Consider the following 16,950-nt stretch of genomic DNA (forward strand, 5'->3'; position numbering starts at 1 on the left):
CTGCGCAAAGCAGGGTTTCCAGACCATGTTTTGGCTAGCGTGACCGAGGCATTGCTACAAAACCTCAAGGGCAAGCCAAAGGGGCAACGTCGAAAACAATCCTTTAGTGGAGCCAAGCCAGTGGTGATACCGTATATACACAAGTTCAGTTCAGTTCAGTTCAGGCGTTCAGTCGTGTCCGACTCTTCGTGACCCTATGGACCATGTTACGCCACGCTTTCCGATCTCTCACTATCTTCTTAACATCACATAGCTTCATCTGCAATGCGTCGAGAATGCCATCTAACCATCGCGTTCGCTGCCTACCCCTTCTCCGGCGACCCTCAACCTTTCCCAACATCAAATCTTTCTCCAGCAACTCCTCTCTTCTCATCAGATGACCAAAGTAGCTGAGCTTTAAATTTAGAATTTGACCCTCCAATGAGCAGTCAGGGTTTATGGTCGACAATATCGACTGATTTGATCTTCACAAAGTATCCCACAATTTAAAACGAGTTGGCAACAAGTACGGAGTCGCCATGGTCTTCTCCGCCCCCTGCAAATTGGCCAAGATGTGCCCCAAAGTTACCAGTAGGGCTCAAACAACATCTGGGTGTGGAAAGAAACACTCGAAGCCCTACGTAAAGTGTGCCACGGGAGTGGTCTACGAGATCCCCCTTACGTGTGGCAAGGTGTACGTCGGTCAGACCGGACGCTGCGTTAACGAGCGTGTCGGCGAGCATAACAGGTCTTTAGGGAACGCATCAGACTCGTTCCAAAACCTACCCGCCCATTGCCGCTCTTGCCTTGACGAAAAAAAAAAAATCTGTGAACCACGATTTGGAGAGATTAAAATTCTAACTAGAAGTAAAGACAGATTAGCTCGCGAGCTCGCAGAAGCCTTTTTTATCAGAGAGGGGTGGTAAGTGTGTCAGCACGACTTCTGTATCTTTACGCGAAAGTGAACACAGATTGACAAAAAATACGAGATTATGAGAAGGTTTTTACCTTAGGGTGTTTTTTCTGAAAGGTTTTTTTCCTTCTTACTTTAGAGACATGCGCAAGCGTTCACTGTCTTCGGGTTATATATGTGCACATGAATCTTTCAATAAACTTAGTTGGAGTTAGCGCCTGTCCCGTCCGTCTTTCTGTGTGGTTCGTCTAAAACTTAGCGCTGTATTTCCTTTGGTTTAACGCAATGTCACACCAACTAGCCCAGCAAGAGATACTGTTTTCCGCGAGAAGACGAGAGGGAGCTTCTGGATCCAGCCGGCAACGAGAGCGGTCGTCTCCCGCCGCCTCTCCCGGCAAATGCCGGTGGATAGCGGGCACGGAGTACACTGTGCACACGGGAGGACCCGTCGTGCACGACCGCACATCATCTGGTTCCCGACGGCGAAGCGACCGGTAAATACCGCACGCTCTCGCCGCCTCCCGCGGCAAACGCCGTGGTATGGCTTTGTCCGAAGAATGCGGTGCGCACGGGAGATCCCGGCCGCCATATTCACGGCGCGTTCAAATGTCCTCCGCCGAAATCTCACCCCCATTCCTCAGCCGGTGACTCAAAAGTCCTTGTTACGTAGCCTTGCTCCTCCAAGGAAAACCTTGTTGATGTATAGCTAGCCGGCATGCTCTGTATTATTTGTAAGTGCAATAAATAGCATTGGAGTATTAACACTGTGTCGCCCCCGTCCTTTGCCCTTTGTTCCCCTCCGCGGGTCGCTAGCGAGGCGGTTGTACCTGCGGAGTAGGAGCGGGGCGGAAGACCGTCCCCTTCATAACCCCACACAGCTCATCAGATATCGACCTCTCTGACAGCGATGAGGACACCATAGTGGACCCGAGCTTTTTTGCACCTCTGGGAGATGTCAGCTCTGACGATGAAAGTAGTGAAGACGATGGCCCGTCAACGTCAATCGGCAAAACACCTGGAGCACGCTGGAAACGTCTTAAAGGGTAAGCGTTCTGACACTGCATGGCTTCACTGTGTTTGTTGTGACGAGCCTGCAAAGAAACGATTTTTATATTTCACACACATTTTTTTTATTGCAATGCAGGCCCATTACAACATGGCTTCCAGCTTTCGTTCCTGGCAATGCTGATGACGGAAGTGCGGGCCTCTTGGGCCCCCTACAATTACTTTTTGCAGTATGTACCTAAAGAAGCATACGAAAAAATGGCCTACTCAAGGAATAGAATCCATGTGGAAGTGACTGGACGTTCGTTGGATGTATCAGTTGAGGAACTTAAGACATTTTTTGGGACCTCATTGACGATGTCATGCTTGGGCTACCCGCAGATTCAGATGTATTGGCAAAGAAAGACCAGAGTTCCGCTTGTAGCCGAAAACATGACTCGCAACAGGGATTTCAAGTTACGACGCCGGCTTCAGCTTGTCAATGAGCTTGATGTTGGCGATGAAGAGAAGAAAGAAGACCTGCTCTGGAGAATCCGACCCCTGGTCTCTCTAATTATGGATGGGTGTCACAAACTCCCTCGCCCCGAGCACGTATGCATTGACGAGCAGATGATACCGTTTACCGGGCGAACACAACTCAAGCAGTTTGTACCACGCAAGCGAAATCCTGAGGGGTTAAAAAACTGTTCTTGCAACGCCAAACGGTCTCATCTTTGACTTTGAGATTTACCAAGGTAAAAAATCAACGCTGTATGCTGGAAGCTCAGGAATAGCGGAGTCAGCTGTGCTGCGACTGACAGAAACACTCAGCCCAGGGACGACGTTATACTTTGATAGATATTTCACTTCAAGTGCACATCTGGATAAACTTGAGCAAAAAGGCATTGCTGCGACTGGACCAGTGGTGAACAACCGACTGCCAAAAGATATCAAGCTGTCCAGTGAAAATGAACTACATATGAGAGGGCGAGGTGCTTCAGATGCACAAATGAGAAAGGACGATCGCCAGATTGCGGTACGCTGGTACGATAATAAGCCTATTACGTTGCTGTCGTCAGTTCATGGCCAGGAGCCAGAAGACAGCTGTCGCAGATGGTCACGCAAGGAGAAAAAATACCTTGACGTACCCCGGCCACATGTTGTAAAATGTACAACATGGGTGGTGTTGACCTGGCTGATCGAATGATTAGCTATTACAGAATCAAGGCCCAGGTCAACAAATGGACTATCAGAAGTATTTTTCATCTATTTGACATTGCGTTAAGCAATTCATGGGTGCAGAGAAAAAAAAAGAAATCATGCACAGAGAAAAAAAAGAAATCATGAAATTTTTGGAGCTCCGGCTTTCTGTAGCTGAATCTCTCGTTGCTGAAGGCCGCAAGCACGAAGACACTGATAGCGACAGTGACGAGTGGGCTCCTCCAGCTAAGCGTCCCAAAAATTCACCAGATGCGACGAAAGGAAACACCAGTGGGCACTTCCCCAGAATAACTGATGCTGTGAATGCCGCCCACTGCAGACTGCAAGGTTGTAGCATGAAGACGAAGTTCTTCTGCACGAAGTGCAACATGTTCTTTTGTGTCACAAAGGACAGGCAATGCTTTGAAATGGCTCACAAAAAGTGACCAAATAGGTGTTTGTAACCAAATGAAGGTTCCTTTTTCTTTTTGTGTTGTAGTTTTTTGAATGTGTGAATAATAAAAAGTTTTTGCACTTTTGAATCATATTTCATATTATTTTTCCTGGGTGTTACTGCATGCCCATTAGCTCAGAAATAACCGGGTAGAGTGCCAGTGTCCAATATATTGGACAGCATGTTATGCTAAATCCGCCGACAATGGTGAAGAAATAAATTTCACTCTTCTTCCTTGTAATGTAAACGTCATTTTCTCAAACTTTCAAAAAAATCAGTGAACCTAAATGCACCTGAGAACTCAGGAGGTTATACATAAAACACCGGCGCAATACTTTGGTTTGGTTTGGTTTTTGGGGTTTAAGGTCTGTAGGGCCGCGCCCAAGATTAATCACTTGCAGGTGAGCGTCTCTGCACGGCGCCGTCACCGGACTGTCTGCTTCTGGTATTGTAAAAGCGGTTCCCCTTCTACAAGCGTGCCGCGGGTGGGGGGAGCCGACCGGACCGTCGGCGCCGGATTTGCGGAACCGTTCTAGCCGGAAGGTCATTCATGGGAACATGCGTAGCGGAACGTGCTGCTGGGTGCTCGCATGTATGGCACCCTTCGTACTGGCCGGTAGCGAGCACCCAAATGACCCTTCGGCCTTTATTTTAATACACTGCGACTTTGAGCAGTGCGAAAGGAAGTTTGTCCTGTCTGCAGATGCGACAAAAGAGCGCCCCAAGAAGCATTCAGGAGTTGACTCTGGTATTGTGCACAGAGCGGGCAAGCCAGAAGCTCGCCTTTAATCCGGCGCCAGACCTGCTGATTGGCGGCTGGTAGATCTTTCCCTTTCCATGTCGTTGCTCGTAGTGGTAAACACGGGTGGCGCGGGGCAATGCACTGTGGAAAGGATTCAGCCAGCAGCGGCAGCGTGGATGGGGTGGCGGTGTGCGGGAGACAAATGGGAAGTCTCCCGAGTGGAGAGGGTTCGACACCCCCACTGTGCAAAGACTTTTCGCTGTGCTTTGTTTGTTGTAATTTGTATTGATAGTGGGGCCCTAAGTTAGAGGCTAAGGCCAACCAATGGGGCTGTGCAAATCTAGCACATTTTCAGAGGCCAGCCCCACATTTGATGTGTGGGGCTGGCCTCTGAAAATGACCGCCCCTATTTCTTTGTTTTGTGAAGGTGTAAAATGAGATGTGATCCAAGAGAGTTCAGTCCAGTCTGAGCTGGGGCTCCATGCGTAGGCAAGTAACGCGGCTGTTCTGCTTAGGCTCTAACCAGTTAGGTCGAAAAGTAAAGTAGCGCAGAGTGTTGTTTCTCTAAATTCATTTCATGTTCCAGTTTTACTCTGTATATATATGTCATACTGTAAATATATGCTCTACCATCATCACCTTCAAGTGCGCCTCCTGGTCTCTTCTCTACGCCGAACTACATAACAGGAAAGGTTTAAAGAACCTTCCGAAAAGGAACGAACGACAAATTCTACTAGGTCCCAAAGCAAATCAGGCTGTGAGAGACATCGTACGGTGGAGGACTCCTGAAATTTCAACCAGCTGAGGTTCTTTAACGTGAACTGACATCGCACAGCAAACGGACGCCACTCGCAGACTAAAACTTGCCATTCAAACCTCCCGCACTCGCGTGATTGATGCAGAGAAGGAAAGCAGATACAATCGCTCCTGTCGTCTGTTATGACGTCACTTTGAGGAGCTGGAGGCATTCAGAGCCACCTTTCGACTTGCTCTGTTGCTCGTCTGCGTGCATTGTAAAACATGTCATATGCGTTAGGCTGCACGAGCACTTGTGGTCGCGACGACGTCGTCTTCTATCGTTTCTCGCAATTCAAAAGCTCGCAGCGCAATGGAACTTTGCTGGGAAGAGAGACGAGTTCAAGCCGACCAATGGAAACGTATCCTTCTCGAAGCATTTTTGTGAAAGTGACTACGTGCTGAGCTTGCTCCCATGAGATTCCTACAGGGCCTTGTCAAAAAGGCATGGCGGAACAATGACGCGGCGCCTTCGATTTTCTCGCACGGAAGAGTCGTGTCAGTCACCATTCCAAATAACCTCGTTTGTTAAAGGAGAGAAACAGAAGTAAGGGCTTGCACTTAGATATGATTACTTTCTGGCGGTTCAGGCCTGATTGGTATGTGAACCGTTGCATTAAGCGCTGATCCCGATCAGTTCCCAGAGGCCAATCTCGCAATGGGACGGGCAGACTGCATCGGCGCGTGTTCTGCATTGGCGCGTGCAGACTGCATCGGCGCTTCTTGCGCAAGGGTGCACGCTATGGCTTCTATGCTAAGCATTGCACAACTCATCATTAGCAGGAGCCGACGAGCAAGCGCCGAGCAAGTGATTAAGAAGAAGCCACTGCTGATCGAGGCGCATGCTGTGACGGCTTTTCGGGATCGCCTCCCGCATGGCACACATGCCTGGTATATTCGTAGAACCCCTACGGGAGCGTTATTAGAAGATCAGGCGCGTACTGCGCAGCTGCTTATGTGCGAATCCAGGTCTAGAGCGCACTTGGCGAGGTTTGGTTCGCTGCATCCAAGCGAGTAATCATCGAAGTTGTTCATATATGTGGCCTCGTGATTTTTCACCCGTTGCTGCCCATCAAAAATAGTTTTTTTTATTCGAGAAGTTTACCATCAGGCATACTGAAAAGGGAGTAGGAGAAAGCTATCCGATTCACACGAAAATATTTTACGTTGTTCTGGCCTGTCTGGGTATGCAAATAAAGTGAGAAATGAAAGCAACGAGGCTTCTGTAAGAACACGCATTTCAAAACGTGGTTTTCTCACGAAGGTATCACCGTGGTGGAATTACAGCTTGGCTTCCAACATACGTGAGCCATAGATTCACTACACTTATACCGCGAGCTTACGAAAAGAGAAGGTTTCCTACGCCTGCTGAGCGTGCCATGATTCAAGCAGCAGTTTGCAGGGGTCTGACTTGGTCTCAGTGGCGCCATCACTGTCACACATCCATTGCAGAGCTCGGCAACCGCGCTTCCCTCACTGTTCATTTTTGTCTGATGGCAGCTTCTTCATCCTTGCCATAAAATTCTTAATTTCCCCGTCGTACGATGCCTGCACTCAAATCAGGAATTTGGTACACCTCGCCCTACCCGCCCTCCTTTACCCCACGCCTCCTCTTTTTTCCAGAACAATGATCTTCCGGGCGGAGCAGGAGGCGTGTGCTGGAGGTATAGTCGCCCGGTGCATTGTTCGCTGCCCTTCCCAAGAATATGCGCGTCAAGGTTTCTCCGAGAGGCATGCAGTTTCTGCTAATGTCATGCATACTTTTCAAAATGCCTTACTCTATACCACAGCAAGTTTTCATGCATAGAAAAAGAAAATACGCTGACGGTTGATCGCTCTCCACAACGGAAGTGCTGCTTCGTTTGTGGGTGCATCTGGTACGGATACAGGTGGTGAAACTCCCGATGGTCACTCGAGAGAAAATAGCGTGTCATGATCACTTTCACAACGCCGCGGCTGCGATCGGCATGCATCCCAACGACGGAGCCGCATCGGCAGCTCATCAGGTCCTCAAAATGTCGTCACGCGGCGTCTTGGCAATCACAGGCGGCCGTGCTACCCGCGGTGAGCCCTTTGGCGCCGACCGCGTATTTCTGCTAAAACAAGGCTATTTCAATCTGGATTGGTTTATGGGCTTTGTGGGATTCGGGCTTGCTGCGGCTGCCCTCTGCGCTGCGGCCGCCGGCTTCCCAGTTGTTCTCCCCATTCCCTTTCTCCCGCCTTAGGCGGCGGAGAGGGGCTCGGACGACTTGTCACTGTCGTTCGGCCCACAGCTCAGCCCTGGCGTCCCAGTGGCTGTTCTCATTGGCGCCTTTTGGCGGGAATATGGCACCGCTTCGATGGCCGCGCTTGCGCGACCGTCCGAGCGGAGCTCTGAGAGAGACCCCTCCGAGCCATCGCAAGGTGCGTACGCAACTGTTCTTGTCTGCCGGCCTTTGTCCGCGCAGACCAGTGTGTACTCTAGAGTTCGTCTGCTCCGGGTCGCGCCTGAGAGCGAAGCTCGAGCCTGTCGATCGTGATCCATCCAACGGTCCGCGACAGGCGTACCTTGCGGTGGTTGCCCACTCTCTCTCAAAGGAACCCTCTGGTCACTGCGAGAGAGAGATCACAGCACGCCCTTGCGTGCTTGCGGCGCGCACGCCGTGTCACTTCGTGCGCGCAGGGGAGCCTTGCTCCTCGCGCGCTCTCGGAACCCGGTAACTTAGTATGTGTATATATATATATATATATATATATATATATATATATATATATATATATATATATATATATATATATGTGTGTGTGTGTGTGTGTGTGTGTGTGTCGCTGGAGGATGGCGTTTCAATAAACGTCTCCTTTGTGAACTTGGAGGTTTGTGTCCTCGCAGCGCAGTGCTCTCCTCCCGGTGGAGGTTGAGTGCGCGCTGCGGTGTTTCAGTGTGCGCGTGGTGACGGCTGATCGGGGCTTTGGCTCGCGCGACGCTCGAACCCGCAGTGGTTGGTGGCCTATGTCCACGTAGAAACCACAACTGGCGCCCAACGTGAATTGTCCCTGGCTCCATGAGTCGTTGGACAGCACATCGGCCGAGCCGGTCGCCTTGACGATCAAGCTCATGCGCCATGCCTGCCGCCCCCTGCGCGGCATTCGGCAAAGTCACCGGAACACGCTACATGGTTCTTCGGACCACCCTGCGGTGCGAACGTTGACCATATGCCTCCGCTGTTTCAGCTTTACGCCGTTGCGGAAGCAATGTGCGCGACGCCGCCGCTGACGGCATCTCCGTACAACAGCACCCGTACCCCGATTGCAGTCATTTCTGTTCGGGGAACGGCGAGGCGTCGGCCGGGGCTCCCTGTGTAAACCGCGCCGACAGGGTGCTCAGTTGGCTGATGCGGCTCCGTGAACTTGCGAGCCGGCTGGCACGCCATTCTCTCCTGGTACAGCATTTCGACTTTTCGGTGCAGTATCTACAGGGGAGAACGAACGTGGTAGCTGACGCGCTATCCCGTGCCCCACTCGCCCGCTGCGGCGTCTTTACACCGGCAGGCGAAGGGGGCGAAACAGCGGACGAGTCGCAGATCGGCACGGAGCGGACGTCCGCAGACGCGTTCCCCATTCCGCAGCGCTTCGCAAAGCAGGTGAGGGTGAAAGCTCTTTGTGAGCACATCTGAGACGCCGATGCCAGCGGAAGTTTTGCTGCGAACCTGCGGGGGGGGGGGGGGGGGCGAAACCAGGCTCTCCTTTTTGATGACTGGGATCGTTTTCAGCCATGAAGAGCTACGACGGTCCAGCAAGATGACCCGTTTTGTCGCGATGTCAGCGACGGTCTCTGGGAGACGGAGCGCCGTTACGCTGCTTGTATTGCAGCGGGCGCAGCGCCGTTACGCTACTTGTATTGAGCGGGCGCAGGGGGCACGAGCCAGCGTGTGTCGAGGCGTGCCCCGGGGATTCATGTTTGCTGGGCCATGACGGGCTCGCGCTGAAATACATAGCCATGGATGATGAGTCTATGAACCATTTGAAGTGGCTATTCCCCAATGTCTGAGCGGCGCTCTGTTGTGTTTCTCTCATGACAAACCATTGGCTGGTCATCTGAGTGGCTCTAAGGTTTCAAGAAACTGAGTCAATCGGTGACTGCAGCCCGGCATGAAGGGCGACATTTTCCGTTGTTGCCGTTCCTGCCATGTCTGTCAAATGGAGAAGTCAAGGGGTTGCTAGCCACCGGGCATGACGACACCAACTGACAGTGTGCGTCCGTGGCAGATGGCCACCTGCGATTTCATGGGGCAGTTCCTTAGTAACAAGCAGGGTCTCGTTGCTGGAGAATTCCCCAATGGGAAATGCCAGCCGTGCCTACATTGCAGACCTGAAGGCCTATGCGTAATGGTCTGACGAGCTTGCGCTGGTGCCCATTGTCACCACAGGCAAGCGCCAAGGCACACCTGATGCGGTGGAACGCAGCCGTGCCCCGCACCGGTACAAGGTGAGGCGACGTTCACCTGTGTGAGTGATGCCGGACGGCGGGCCTTTTCCGCAACCGAAGGCATACCGCTTCACCGAGCGAGCTTGCTCGTTCAACCCTACCCGGAAGCAAGGTTGGTCTCCCTCTTTTCTGGCTCGCTCAGTTCCAGCCTGTGTGCTTCATTATTATTTTTTTGTTTTGTGTGCCTCTGTTCCCATTTTTCGCTTTCTTCTGTTTCCATTCTTGCTTCTTGTCTTGTAAATATTGTACAGCGAGTGCCTTCTTTTGTACAGCGCATCTTCTCTCCTCTTTCTTCTTGAAATTGCGAGGGTTGCTCATTAGGCAGCACCGACGCGCGCTTTTTCCGGTGTGTGTGGAAAGGAAGCTGGGGACGGGGAGCATGGACGATGCCCCTTTCACCCAAGGCCGCCGCGGTTGCGAAGGTGCTCGGGACAGGTTCGTCACTGAAGGTCGGCATCACCCTTTGTTTGGTGTGTGAGTGGCTGTGCGTGTGCGTGCCTAGGCTTGGAGGCGACGACGTCGCGCCACGTGTGCGGAGTGCGGTGGAAAGGAAGCCTCGCGCGGTCTTCCCATGTGCGTCTTGGATCACCACGGAGTCACGGACTTTCCACACCCGGGGCCCCTTCGGCGTGTTCGTTGTCCCTGCACCTAACCTGTACCACCACCGACCTTGATCGTTTGCAGCCAAGTATGAACGTTAGCCACCCAGAAGTCAACGAGCGGTGAGTCACCGCAGGCTCCCTGAGCTGCACCGATGAACTTTGGAACTTCTGTACATAGTTGTGTTTGTACATAGTTATTCTGTACATGATTGTGTTCTGTACGTAGTCGTTGTTACTTAGCCTCCGGAACTTTGTACACTATTCATGTCATCTTGTCCATTTTTTTTTGTGCGCCTTGCTAATGTTTGTCTTTCTTGAGTGTCTGTCTTTTCGAGATCTTTCTTGCTGGAACTGAAGTGTAGTTGACTTGTTGCGTGAGGATAGCATTCTTTTCTTCATGCTGGGGACCTGCCGCGTGCTTTCACTGATGGGTAGGAGGGCAATTAAGGAGAGGAGGATGTGGGATTCGGACTTGTTGCTGCTGCCCTTGGCGCGGCCGCCGCCCGCTTCCCAGTTGGTCTCCCCATTCCCTTTCTCCCGCCTGAGTCGGCGGAGAGGGGCTCGGATGACTTGTCACTGTCGTTCGGGCCATCCCGCGATACATTAGTGGTGCGGGGAGTCTACTCCAATTAGACTCAACTACACTCTGTCGTTCGGGCCACAGCTCCGCCCTGACGTCCCAGTGGCTGTTCTCATTGGCGCCTTTTGGAGGGAACATGGCACCGCTTCGATGGCCGCGCTTGCGCGACCGTCCGAGCGGAGCTCTGAGTGAGACCCCTCCGAGACATCGCAAGGTGCATACGCAACTGTTCTTGTCTGCCGGCCTTTGTCCGCGCAGACCGGTGTGTACTAGAGTTCGTCTGCTCCGGGTCGTACCTGAGAGCGAAGCTGGAGCCTGTCGATCGTGATCCATCCCACGATCCGCGACAGGCGTACCTTGCGGTGGTTGCCCACTCTCGCTCAAAGGAACCCTCTGGTCACTGAGAGAGAGATCACAGCACGCCCTTGCGTGCTTGCGGCGCGCACGCCGTGTCACTTCGTGCGCGCAGGGGAGCCTTGCTCCTCGCGCGCTCTCGGAACACGGTGACTTAGTATGTGTGTTGAGTAAAAAGTTTCAGTCACTGACCAAGTCAATATGAAAAAAGAAGACGTTTCGGAACCCCTACGGGTTCCTTGATCACAATGAGGCGGACAAGGCGAGGGAATGGAAATTTAAAGGCGAAGCTGGTGACGTAATGATTGTGAATAAACTAATGGCATGTTTCCTGTTGTGCGATTCATGATTCCGGTTGTCGTCTGGATGAAAGATGACTCAAGCAGCAGCCGCGTTGTCAGATTCTTTTCTTTAGCTAAGATTGTAGCATCATCCCAGGCAATTTGGTGTCCCGTCTTGTGCGCGTGTTCTGCCAGTGCACTTGAAGCAATCTTATTGTTCCGGACATCACGCTGGTGTTCTTTCAATCTTCGTGTGAATTTCCCAGTTTCACCGATATAAACTTCACTGCATTCGCTACATGGTATCTTATAAACCACACCAGGGAATTGAACAGAAGGCAGGGGGTCCTTAACATTAACAAGCATATTGCGAAGCTTGCAGGTCGGCACGTGTCCAATACGCAAGTCATATTTTGAAAATACGCGGGAAAGAGCTTCGCTAACACCACGCATATAAGGGATCCTTGCGCTGGCCGAAAAAGTCTTGGGAGTGGTTATCCTTGGTTGCGAAACAGTTTTCTCAATCCTCGAAATAAAATGCGTGGGATATCCATTCTTGCGAAGCTCGTGCCGTACCTTCTTAAGCTCGGATTCCCTGTTTTGGTCGTTGCAGATCGTTCTGGCCCGGGTTACAAGTGAAGAAACGACTGACTTCTTGTGAGCCATTGGATGGTTCGAGTTAAAATCCAGATAACGTCCAGTGTGTGTGGGCTTGCGGTACACGGTGATGGTTTTTCAAAGGTCATGGTTTTTTCGGGTCACAAGCACGTCGAGAAATGGTAGGCAGTTTTGCTTTTCGAACTCGACAGTGAACTGCAGAACCGGTTCCACTGAATTTAAAGCATGTAGAAATCGAGAGGTGTCTTCTCTTCGCAGGATGCAAAAACAGTCATCCACATAACGGTAGAATACTTTTGGGGCTGGCGTAAAACTGGCGAGAACTTTTTCTTCCAGAGCCTCCATAACAAGGTTAGCGGTGGTGACAGATATTGAAGCACCCATTGCCGTACCCTCTGTCTGCTTGTAGAACTTCGAGTGGTAGGTAAAATAAGTGTTGCTTAGGCAGAATCGCAACAATGTGCACAGGTCGGCGACATCAAAGGGTGTGCGTTCAGCGAGAGCACTGTCGCTTCGGAGCACTTCTTCGCACGTGCTGATGGCTAGAGCGATAGGCACACTGGTGAACAGGGACACTACGTCAAAGGACACCATCACGTGTGTGTGTGTGTATATGCGTTTGTATATATGTGTATGTGCGTGCGTGTGTGTGTGTGTGTGTGGTGTGTGTGTGCCGCTGGAGGATGGCGTCTCAATAAACGTCTCCTTTGTGAACGTGGAGGTTTGTGTCCTTGCAGCGCAGTGCTCTCCTCCCGGTGGAGGTTGAGTGCGCGCTGCGGTGTTTCAGTGTGCGCGTGTGACGGCTGATCGGGGCTTCGGTTCGCGCGACGCTCGAACCCGCGGTGGTTGGTGGCTTATGTCCACGTAGATACCACAGGTTTAACATCCCAAAGCGACTCAGGCAGGCTATTTCAACCTGATGCTCGAGTTCGCAGTATGAAAAATTAGATCTTTGCTGAAAGCCCGATTTTTGCAAAACGTGCTACGTATACCTTTATTGTGTATTGAGTGCTGTTACCGCAGTTCTGCAAGATAGGGGAGACCTGTTAGACTTGCAGAAAATGTGCTAAGTGGTGCTGCTGCTTATGGTTGTGCTTGCGGCGTATTCCGGCTTACTCAAGTTATTGGACGGGAACTGCGGCCAGAACGTTGCAGAAACATTGTAGCGCATATAAATTTTCTAAAATTCTGAAGGTTCGACACCATTTCCTTGATGGCTATAATTTCGAGCGCTCCATGAAGGGCTGCGAATTTCTTCGGCAGACTCTTCATTTTGACCTGTGTCTTACAAGACGGTTGTTTGCCGTCGTTTTCTTTTCCCGGAGATGTCATTGCTGGGAAGGTTACAAATCAGCATCTCAGACTAATTTACACATTTAAAGACTAATTAAATATTTCTCTTGTAAACATAACCAAATCGCTCGCTGAAGTAAATAAACTACAATATGCTATGCTTGCTTCGTCCGGCGTGCGCATTTTCGCGAAATCCGCGCACATTTTTCATTAAGCGCGGCGCAAAGGAAGCGCCCGCGGCGTCTGCTCAGAACGTTCCAGAACACGTCTTCTTTTCCGCGCGAGGAGCGCTCGTAGCCTTGCGTGCATTGGCGTTGCCCCATCCTCATCTTTCGGCGGTGAAGATGACTCACGCGGCGGAGAAGCAGCTGGTCTCTTCTCGAAAGTTGCGCCGAAGCTGACCAATGACGACGCGCATCTCGACGGGCAGAGGAGAGGACTCTTGTACAGGGGAATTCACGTGTATTTGCGCGCCAGCCTTGGCGCGTTGCAATAGACAGACACTTATTGGTCCTATGTATTCAGGTCTCGTCGCTTCGGCAAGCTAGCCAGGGTTATAGCCAGTGTTGCAGTGATTCAAGTGCCACTGCTCGGCTCCTGGGGTCAACCCGCTGTTCGGCAAGCCCACTGACCTGCGAAGGAGCGGCGCACGTCTACAGGACGGCTACATCGTGACTCCCCAGAAGTCGGTCTGAGACAGTGCCCGAAAAGTAATTTGGTGTTTATTCGTTCTGACACCCTGGTATATCGTTTATTGCTTTGAAGTAAGCCTCTGTGTTTGTTATTACAGCCTCTCTGGCAGCATTCTCTGCATGTTGCTCTCTGTGAACTTCGTTCCGTGTGTTTTAAATATCAGTGTCAATTCCTTTGTATCGTCTCTTGCTCTGCATAAAGTTTGTTAATTCTGACTCCGATCCTTTCTCTGGCTTGAATCGGCGAAAGCTGGTCACCAAACTGCCACCTCCTTCTGTCACTGCAGGTAGCTGAGTTCCGGCTGAGCTTGCCATGCAAGTCGAGGACATCTCTTTTGAGACCGGTACAGCAGCGCTCATATACTCTAAGGTTGTCTGGGAGTGGGCGCTCCAATAGTGGCGCATCGTTAATAAATTACAATTATTAACCAGTGACGCATGTTCAGGGTCACCCACTTTTCATGTGAACAAGCTTTCTTCCTTCAAAACGCCGTTGCATCCGAGGCGCGCCGCACAGCGATGCAAAGCGGAGCAGACACAGAAACCGGAAGGCGTAGCTTCGCATAGTTGTCAACCGCTTCGATGCACGGTCGGATCGGAGGCAATGTCGCTCTAAGAAGAGTTTGCTTGTTCGCACAAGTGCTGAGGGTCGTTCCTGTGCCTTATGCGAATATCCGCAAAAAAAAATGGCAATGGTTAGGCTAGCTATGCCAGGCTGAGCTTGTGGTCCTGTATGTTTAGCAATGCATTGGGTAAACACATATTTTATTTATTTTGCTTGACACAGACAAAGACTACCCGATGATCTGTGAAGCAACATGCAGCGGTCTCAGTTTTGCCTATACAGTGTTTCGATTTGGCATGGATATTTGGCATGGTGCCACAGCTCTGTCGCACACACTACACGTGTCCAAACGGATTGCTCACGAAGTCTGCTTCAAATATCCGGGTCGCAGATGCACTTTCGGAAACTCGAATGGAGTGATCAGCCACACGACGTGCCTTGAGATCCTCTTCTGTTGGTTCCCGTTGTCTGAACTCTTCCGCAGGGCCCATTTCGGCGGTTATGCTCCCTCTATTATGCTCGGCAGTCTGGCATCACCGCAGGGCCGGCTTAACCCCAATCGTCGCCCTGTTCGAACCACTGTTGCGGCGCTCCCTCCTCTCTTTTTTATTTTCCTTTCTTAAAGTGAAAGCCTTTAACGTCTCATGCGGCATCCGGTGTCCTGCCCTATTGACAGCCACTCCGAGCAGTTCTCCTTTATTAGCGTCATACCAGCACCGCTTGCATTGAGAATAATTGAGTTAATTAGTAAGTTAATTGGTAAATAGTGATAGGGAAATCAATGACGATGACAGAGAAGATTATGACGTCATCACCTGGTGTTATGACTGGATGTGACGTCATCATGACGTGCTATCCGGCCATGACATCACCAGACTGACTCCGCCGGTCATCTGTTGCAGGCCTCTGTGTGATGCTGGCGGTAATAACTTCCATTGCCACAAAATGAAAGAAATTATTTCGGGCTGGGGTAAGTCCAGGGTGGCCTCCAGTCGGAGGCGACCTCTTGAGCTCGCGCGACGAGGTTGCGCTCATCGACTGAACTATATCTATTACGAATTCTCAGAATATACAAATTGCCAAAAGAAGACACAAGAAACGACTAGCAAACACGCGTTAAAAACCAATTCTGCGAATGCCAATAGCCTAGAAAAAAAGTATTTATCTAAACAAGATAGTTAAAGAATGAACGCCAAGAAAACCTAGCTGCCGGCACGAAAAACTAGGCCGCTAGGACAAAGAGCTAAAATCTATTCCTTAGGCTGCACTTAACCGAACTAGCTGAAAACGAAATAGAGTTAATAAAAGAAAGAACTCATCTATTTGACGCCTCGGAAGCTCTCTCTGTCGCCAGTCCGTCCGTTTCCGGTAGCCACGTGCAACGGCCGCGCGCTTGCCCCGGCAGCCTTCGCAGCAGCCTGGTAATTACTTTTGGCAAAGACGGTACAACGCCCGTGCAAAGAAAGAATGCTCTCCACATTTCCCGACGCAGTCTTGCCTCTAGTTTTGCTCCTAAAGTTGAAGGCTCGACGCGCAAGCTTTGAAATTCTTGGTATTTTTGCACAGTATTTATCTTCCAGCTGCTCTAGCTCTAGACAGTTCTTGTATCGAATTCCTGTAGTTTTTTTTTTCAGAAAGCATGCCACGGCATCCTATTCGATCGATGCTATTTCTACTTACCCTGTTGTGCTTATCACTGTAGACAAGCATGTAGACTAGTGCCAAACAATAAATAAACATGCTGCGTTCGTGATTCCATCTTTGTCCAGTCGTTGCCCTTGCGACTAGTTGCAGCATGCACCAAAAACAAAGTTTGCCAAGTAATTATTTCCTCTGCCTTAGGGAAAGCAGGCCAGCTGTAGAAGCTGCAAAGATATGGACTGATATCCCTTCATATTGCCGCGAAACCTTCAAAACAGTATTTGCTGTTTTTTTAACAGCCGCCGGCATACAGGCTTATCACTGATTCTGGACCGCGTATCAGTTCCTTAATCTTTGTTGCTCGATGTCGCGAGTCAAACCTTTATCAGTTTTGTTGTAGCGAAAGATGCACCGAGATCTGTCTCGAAGGTTCCGGCCACTTGGGTGTCTTTCCACTATGTTACAGCCCGTGCTGGTAGCTGTTTGCGACGTTATCTAGATTGTTCTGTGCAGCCCTTAAATTGAGCGTTGCCGAGTGTGACGGGCATTCTTTGTTCGACGATCGACGAGCCCGTTTGTTTCTATCGCCGCCGCCGAGTTGCTTAGTTCTTTTGCGGGCGCAAGTCAGCCCTAATAAACAGTTTCTTTAGTGCAATCATCGACCCTTCAATTGTGTCGTCGACCTGGTCACCACTACGTGACATCTGGTGGAGGTGCTGCCTTTGATCCTTCAAGCGAAGACCCAAGCCGTGTTCCTGTCGCCCTGGAAGACCAGCCTACAGGTCACCGAGC

General features: G+C 50.8%; 1 pseudogene; it reads left to right on the forward strand.

Moving 5' to 3' along the window:
- Positions 1 to 518: 518 nt before the first annotated feature.
- The window catches only part of LOC146193157 (uncharacterized), a 47,464-nt pseudogene continuing 31,032 nt past the window's right edge, over positions 519 to 16,950 (forward strand).

This window comes from Amblyomma maculatum, chromosome 4 (genome assembly GCF_055883805.1).
Source record: "Amblyomma maculatum isolate TAMU_Amacu chromosome 4, ASM5588380v1, whole genome shotgun sequence".
In the NCBI taxonomy this organism is placed as follows: domain Eukaryota; kingdom Metazoa; phylum Arthropoda; class Arachnida; order Ixodida; family Ixodidae; genus Amblyomma; species Amblyomma maculatum.